Source organism: Monodelphis domestica, chromosome 1, assembly GCF_027887165.1.
Source record: "Monodelphis domestica isolate mMonDom1 chromosome 1, mMonDom1.pri, whole genome shotgun sequence".
Taxonomy (NCBI): Eukaryota; Metazoa; Chordata; class Mammalia; order Didelphimorphia; family Didelphidae; genus Monodelphis; species Monodelphis domestica.
Genome location: NC_077227.1, coordinates 155037069 through 155044557, shown reverse-complemented (window position 1 = coordinate 155044557; position 7489 = coordinate 155037069). Strand labels below are relative to the sequence as shown.

At 36.0% G+C, this 7489-nt stretch overlaps 1 long non-coding RNA gene across 1 annotated transcript; it reads right to left on the bottom strand.

Annotated features, from left to right (window-relative positions):
- Positions 1 to 1867: 1867 nt before the first annotated feature.
- On the bottom strand, positions 1868 to 5218 carry LOC103095314 (uncharacterized). The gene is made up of 3 exons (XR_008914248.1): positions 4040 to 5218; positions 2775 to 2884; positions 1868 to 2569 (listed from the first exon to the last, which is right to left on the bottom strand). It is a non-coding gene; the product is annotated as an uncharacterized LOC103095314 (long non-coding RNA).
- Positions 5219 to 7489: the final 2271 nt, after the last annotated feature.

The window sequence follows — 7489 nt, the reverse complement described above, 5'->3', positions numbered from 1 at the left end:
CTGATCTCAGACACTTCCTATCTGTGTGAGCAAGTCCCTTAACCCCCATTGCCTAGCCTTTACCACTCTTCTGCCTTGGAACCAATACATAATATTGATTCCAAGATGGAAGATAAGGGTTTTAAACAAAACAAAAGAAATAAGACCTTTATCAGAGAAATTTTTAAATAAAATTTCCCCCCAGTTTTTTGTTTCCCTTCTAATCCTGGTTACATTAGTTTTGTTTGTACCAAAACTTTTAAATTTAATGTAGTCAAGGTTATTCATTTTGCATCCTATAATGTTCTCTCTCTTGTTTGGTCATAAATTCTTCCCCCCTTTGTAGATCTGACAGGTAAAGTATTTTCTGTGTTCCCCTAATTTACATATATCATCACTTTATGTCTAAATCATATTCCCATTTTGATCTTATCTTGGTATAGGGCATGAGATATTGGTCTATATCTAGTTTCTGCCATGCTATTTTTCCATTTTCCCAGCAGTTTTTGTCAAATAGTGAGTTCTTATCCCCAAACCTGGAATCTTTGGGTTTATCAAGCACTAGATTGCTAAGGTCACTTACCTCTAAAACCTATTCCATGGATCCACCTTTCTATTTCTTAGCTAGTACTAAATTGTTTTGACGACGACTGCTTTATAAGTATAGTTTGAGACCTGGTACTTCTAGGCCACCTTTCTTCACTTTTTTTTTCATTAATTCCCTTGATATTTTTTACCTTTTGTTCTTCCAGATGAATTTTTTCATTTTTTAATAAATAAAATAAGTAAATACATATATATGTATATAAACACAAACACAACTATATTTCAACATAGTTGATTTTTTTTGTCATCCTGTAATGTGTTTTGTTATATATTTCAAAATGTTATTCTGACAAAGGGTCTATGGGCTTACCAAAGGGATCTGTGAGACAAGAAAAGGTTAAGAACTCCTTTTTTAGTTGGTAAGGTTGTTTGTAGAGCTTAGTGATAGAGATTAAGGAATGTTCTGTCAGGAAATGATTCAGATCAATAGAAACAAGAGCCGTTCTCCAAGATTTACTCTCCAAATCACCAGTAATTAGAGAAATAGAAATTTAAGCAACTCTGAAGATTGTGAACTTTAGATTACTCCACCCTACCTACTCCAACAAAAACAGGAATGTCTACACCCATACTTAAGGATTTATACCTATCAGATTGGCAAAGATGACCCCAAAACCCCAAACTGATAATTATTGGAGGGGTTGACAGAAAATATGAACATTAATGTATATGTTGGTGGAGCTGTGATACATCCAGATGTTAATGAAAGCAATTTGGAACTATACCCAAAAGTCACCAAACTGTTCATACCTCTGACCCAGGAATATATCTATTAAGCCTGTGTCCCAAGGAGATTTCTTTAAAAAGGAAAAGGATTCCTATGTGCAAAAATATTTATAGCAGAGGCAGCTAGGTAGCTCGATGTCAAGTCTGGAGCCAAGTCTGGAGATGGAAGGTCCTGCATTCAAATGTGGCCTCAGACACTACCTAGCTGAGTGACCCTGGAAAAGTCACTTAACCCCAATTGCCTAGCCCCTACTAGTCTTCTGCCTTGGAACCAATACTTGCTATTAATTCTAAGACAAAAAGTAAAGGTTTAAAATATATGTGTGTTACATACATACACACACACAAAAATAAAGATATATGAATTTTACATTTACTAAATTATATATAAATATAAAAACTGCTATAAAATATTTAATTAATATAATTACATATAACATAGATATAATGGTGATTAAGTGTGTGTGTGTATATATATATATACACATATATATGAAAAAGATACCTCTTTGCTTCACACTGATTTCCCTTGTTTAGATAGAGAGGCTAAATTCTTTTGAGTTGATTGTGGGTCTCATCTGGAAGGTTCTGATTTTCTGGGGCTCAATTCAAAGCATAATTGCATTAAAAAGCAAAAACATCTAGAGGACCTCCCCTTCAAAACTACATGTATATATATATATATATAATTTAGTTATTATAAAATATATATCCATAATATTTTATAGCAGTTCTTTTTCATAATGTCAAAGAACTGGAAACCAAGGGGATGCCCCATCAATAGGGCATGTGAGTGGCTGTAATATAGTCAGCAATAGTGGCTGAAACAATTACAGTTTATAAATATAATGGAATATTATTGTGCTATAAGAAATGTTGGAGGGGATGGTTTCAGAGAAACTAGGGAAGACTTCTATGAATTGATACAGAGTGAAGTGAGCAGAACCAGGAGAACCATTCATACAATGATAGTATTATAGCCTTTGTGATTTATGAGATAGCTTAGACCCTTTCAACATCACTTTGCCTTTTGATCCAGAGGTTATGTATTGTAGCTGCACAGAGTTGGAGAGATGGTTCTGGGTACTTATCTTTTGAGTATTCATTCATGAAGACACTGTTATGATGAGTTTGTGGCTGGAGATCAAAGGGTTAGGTTCAAATGACATTGTAATGTTTCTGTAGACTGAAGACCTTGCTATAAAAGTTCCATACTTCAGGGGATTTGGGATCTCATCAACTGTGATTAATTGTTGCTCTGATAAAAAAAAAATACAATCTGTCAACAACTTAAAAAAAAAAGTAGTATTGTAAGGAAAAGAACAGTATGGCCACCAAGGAAAGGTAGAGTCTAGGTGACTTCTGCCCAGGGAGCTCAAATCCTCCAAGGGAGATATGTAAGCATGACTAGGAAGCCATGATCATTGCTTTAATTACAGTATGTTCGGGCTACAAAGAATTACATTTGGAATGATATCCACACTAATCTTCTAACGCTTTGTCAGGAGAAGAGGGCTTTGATTTCATGAGTAGGCTTTTAGCTCATCAGGCAGTTGACCATCAGGTAGAAGACCTAATATGTTGGGTGAGAAGAAAGGCATTTTCCATTCATTCAGCAAGAGGTAAGGGAAATAAAAGGCTTAGATAAGACACAGTCTCTGCTCTTATTTGAGTTTCTAGTCTAGGAGGGGAAGAATATCAACTGCTAAATGGAACCAACATTAAATCTCTCCATTGCATAACATAAACCTCTCTAAATTGCAAAACCAGGTGCCAGGTATAGAATGCTAGGCAGTTACTCACCACAAATTCTGGTTAAAAATAAACCATGGGGCAGCTGGGTGGCTCAGTGGATTGAGAGTCAGATCTAGAGACAGGAGGTCCTAGGTTCAAATCTGGCCTCAGACACTTCCCAGCTGTGTGATGCTGGGCAAGTCACTTAACCCCCATTGCCTAGCCCTTACCACTCTTCTGCCTTGGAGCCAATACACAGTATTGATTCTAAGATGGAAGGAAGGAAGGAAGGAAGGAAGGAAGGAAGGAAGGAAGGAAGGAAGGAAGGAAGGAAGGAAGGAAGGAAGGAAGGAAGGAAGGAAGGAAAATATCATTTGTTAAGTGTTACTATGTGCTTGCTATGAGATGTATGGAGTGTTCAAAGAGAACTAGCACCTCTAGTGTGAAGGAAGGAAGAAAGGAAATTTAATGGCTAGCAAATTGGATTGATCAGAGACTGTGGTTCAAAAACATCTCCCAACTGTACAACTATATTGCCAACTGTCTGGACTTTTCCATTGTTCTTTTGCCTTGGAACCAATACTTAATATTAATTCTAAGACAAAAAGTAAAGGTTTAAAATATATGTGTTATATACATATACACAAAAAAAATAAAGTTATATGAATTTAACATTTAATAAATATAAATTAAATTATATATAAATATAAAAGCTGCTATAAAATATTTTAATTAATATAATTACATATAACATAGATATAATGGTGATTAAGTGTGTATATACATACATACATATATATATATATATACACAGACATCCCTCCACTCTTTTGGTCCCCTCTTCCATTCATGCTTTCATCATGGTGCCTCCACTAAGGGATAGACCAGACCAGTTCATTCCTCTCCTGGCTGTGCTTCCGCTTAGATATACTTGACCACCAAGATAAGTGTCTTTGTTACCCTGAATTCCTGCTGAATGCTAGTCAGAACTCACCTACAAAATTTGTAGATTTGCCTTGAGTTGCCTCTACAAGAAGAACCTCTGAACCAGCCTTCTATTTAACTGCAACTTCCTTTTTTTACCACCAGCTTTCTTTATGGAGGGAATAACAAGATAAGGTGAATATAATTCAGCTCCTCCATCAATATATCTGCTTGTTGGTCTCTGGATAAGGAAATCACATTTAGAGGAACAACAGCTAAGTTAATGTTCCTCTTTAATACAACTGACTGGAAGTTATAAGGAAGACAACTATAAAAAAGCTTCTGATGTGAGAAATGGGGCACCTTAAAAACACTTCTCCATCAATTCAGCTCCCATGACAATAATACAATTATACAAGCTTCCTTGAAAAATATATCAGCAGACATCATTTTGTCAGATGATCTTCTGATGCTTAATTAGAAGTCATTAAGTGGTGGAAGCTGCAACTATAGTCATGGAGGACAGTCCACCCCAGACTGCAAATGGAAGAAGGATTCAATTTTGAAGGGGAGGTCCTTTAGATGTTCTTAGGTTGTTTTTTTTTTTAATTAAGCTGTATTGTGTTCGTAATTAAGTCCCAGGACATCAGAACCTCCCAAATGAGGCCCATAATCAACTCAAAAGAATTTGCCCTCATTATCCAAACAAGAGAAACCAGTGTGAGGCAAAAAAGATATCTGTTTCCATAGATGGATGGATGGATAAATGGATAGAGCATTCGATGGATAAGTAGGTAGATAGATAGATAGACAGATGGATAGATGAATGAACAGAGTATTTTTATAGCACTATGTTCCAGGTTTTATACCATGAAATAAAATGGGGATATCTGTATTACAAAACAGCTAATTGGTGTAATTTATAGAGTCAAAGACCTGAATTCTAATATAGCCTCAGATGTTTACCAGCTGTGATCCCTAAACAAGTGACAACTTCTATCTGTCTCAGTTCTTTCATCTGTAAATGGGAATCATAATAGTACCTTCTTCCAGGATTGTGATAAGGATAAAATGAGATCATATTTGTAAAGTGCTTTGCAAATGTTAAATCACTAAATAAATGTCATTACCTCCTTCATAGGAAATAAAGCCCTTTGCTAATCTTAAAGTCCTATAGTGAGTTATAAGTTCATTATTGAGGAACAAAGTACAAGGTGTCAAAGGCTTTTAAAATTTTTTACACTGAATTAAAACAAAGAACATTTCCATATACAAAATAGAAAAGGAAGTTATATTAAAGTTCAAATCTCTTACAGCCTGTTTTTCTTTTTAAGTATAATACCACGATTCTTCTAAAAGCCATCATAGCACCAATTTGTTAAAAAATATTTATAGCAACTCTTTTTGTGGTGGCAACACATTGGAAATTGAGGGACTGTCCATCCATAGGGGAATGATTGAACAAGTCTTGGTATATGATATGACAGTAATGGAACCCTATTGTGATGTAAGGAATGATGAACAGGATGCTTTCAGAAGAATCTGAAAAGGCCTACATGAACTGATGCAGAGTGAAGTGAGCAGAACCAGTAAAACATTGTACATAATAATAGAAATATTATATGATGAACCACTATGAATGACTTTGCTGTTCTTAAGCAGTATAGTGAGCCAAGATAACTCCAAGGATTCATGATGGAAAATGCCATCTGCCTCCAGAAAAAGAAGTGATTGAGTCTGAATGCAGACTGAGACATACTATATTTCACTTTCTGTCTTCCTTTTTTTGTTAGAGTTCTACAAATTGCCTAATATGGAAAAATATTTTACATTATTGAACATGTAAAATCTATATCAGATAGCTTGCCATCTCAGAGAGGGTGAAGGAGGAGAATTTGGCTCAGACTTAAAAAAAAAAGATTAAAAACTGTTTAAAAAAGAATCAAGCTCAAAGTAGCAGAGAAGAAAGAAAGTTGTCATGCTTTTCTGTTTCCTTCTGAAATTCCTTTAGTTCAAGTGTTAAGGTATTTAATAGTCAAAGGGAATCAGAGAAAGATTTCCAAAGGCTATATTGCATTTGTATTGAGTTTTGAAGGTAGATAAGTGGGGTAAAGAGGGGAAGGGAAAGCATATATAAGAAATAGCATGAGCAAAGACATGGAGGTGAAAAGCCATAGAATAGACCAATTTGGTGAGAGTATATGGAGGAAAATAACAGCAGAGGCTGGAAATGTACAGAGCTACCAGAATATGGAGGGCTTTGAATTCCAAGCAGAGGAATTTGAATTTACTTATTAGGCAATAGGGAGCCCCTGAAATATTTGAGCAGTAGAATGACATAACCAGGACTATCCATTAATGAATCAACAAAAATGTATTAAGCACTATGTGCTAGGTAGGCACTGTGGTAAGTGCTAGGTACAGAGACAAAGCAAAAACAAGCCCTGACCTCAAGGGGCTTACATACGAATGGGAGAAACAACATATATAACAAATAACAGTATCTGGCATTTACATAGTACTTTAAAATTTGCTCTACTCCTTTTTGATCCCCACAACAACCCTGTGAGATAGGAGCTATGGTTATCCCAATTTTACAGCTATGGAAACTGAAGCAGAGGGATAAATTAATATGTTTGAAGACTAGATTTAATACAATGACTTCCTGACTCCAAGTCCAGTTGTCTAACCACTGTGGCCCTTTGCTGCTTCTAAACAACATATGCAGACACAGAAAAAAGATTATTCTGACAATGATATAAAGGAGGGATTAGACTTTAGAGTCTACTGCCATAATCCAAGTGGCGAAGGACCAGAAGTTGGATGGTGAGGACAGATTGAATTAGCAAAGATGGAATTGAAAGGACCTGGTAACCGACTGGGTGTAAGATGAGGGGAAAAGAGTCAAAGGTGACTCCAAGATAGACTGAGAAAACATTTAAGTGTTTACCAGTGTCCATGAGCTTAGTGCAGGATATTAGAATTAGTGGGAGTCTGGTGTCCCCTCGTGGCTGCATTGACAACTACATGGCTTTTTCATCATGTCTGGAAAAGGAAGGATGGATGGATGGATGGATGGATGGATGGATGGATGGGTGGATGGATGGATGGATGGATGCCTAGATGGACTCTGTGTGAACTGACTTTCAAGGTGGAAGAGATCTTAGAGGGAATCCAGTCCCCCTCACATATAAGCCTTATTATTCTCTGATCTGGAGCAAGTTTCTTAACTTATTTTGTGATGATCAAATGAATGTATATAAAATGCTTTATAACTCTAAAACATTGGTTTCGATATATTGTGGACAGCACAATTAAATTAAAAGGGAATTGCTCATTGGCTACAGGAGGGGGTGGGAGGAGGGGAGGGAAAGAATATGATTCATGTAACCATGGGAAAGTATTCTAAATTAATTAAACTTTAAAAAAAAAGAAATTAAATGGGATTATTGGAGGGAGTTATGGAAGAGCCACAGACAACACCAGAGGGCCAGCAGATGATACAGAAGTTTAGAAATTC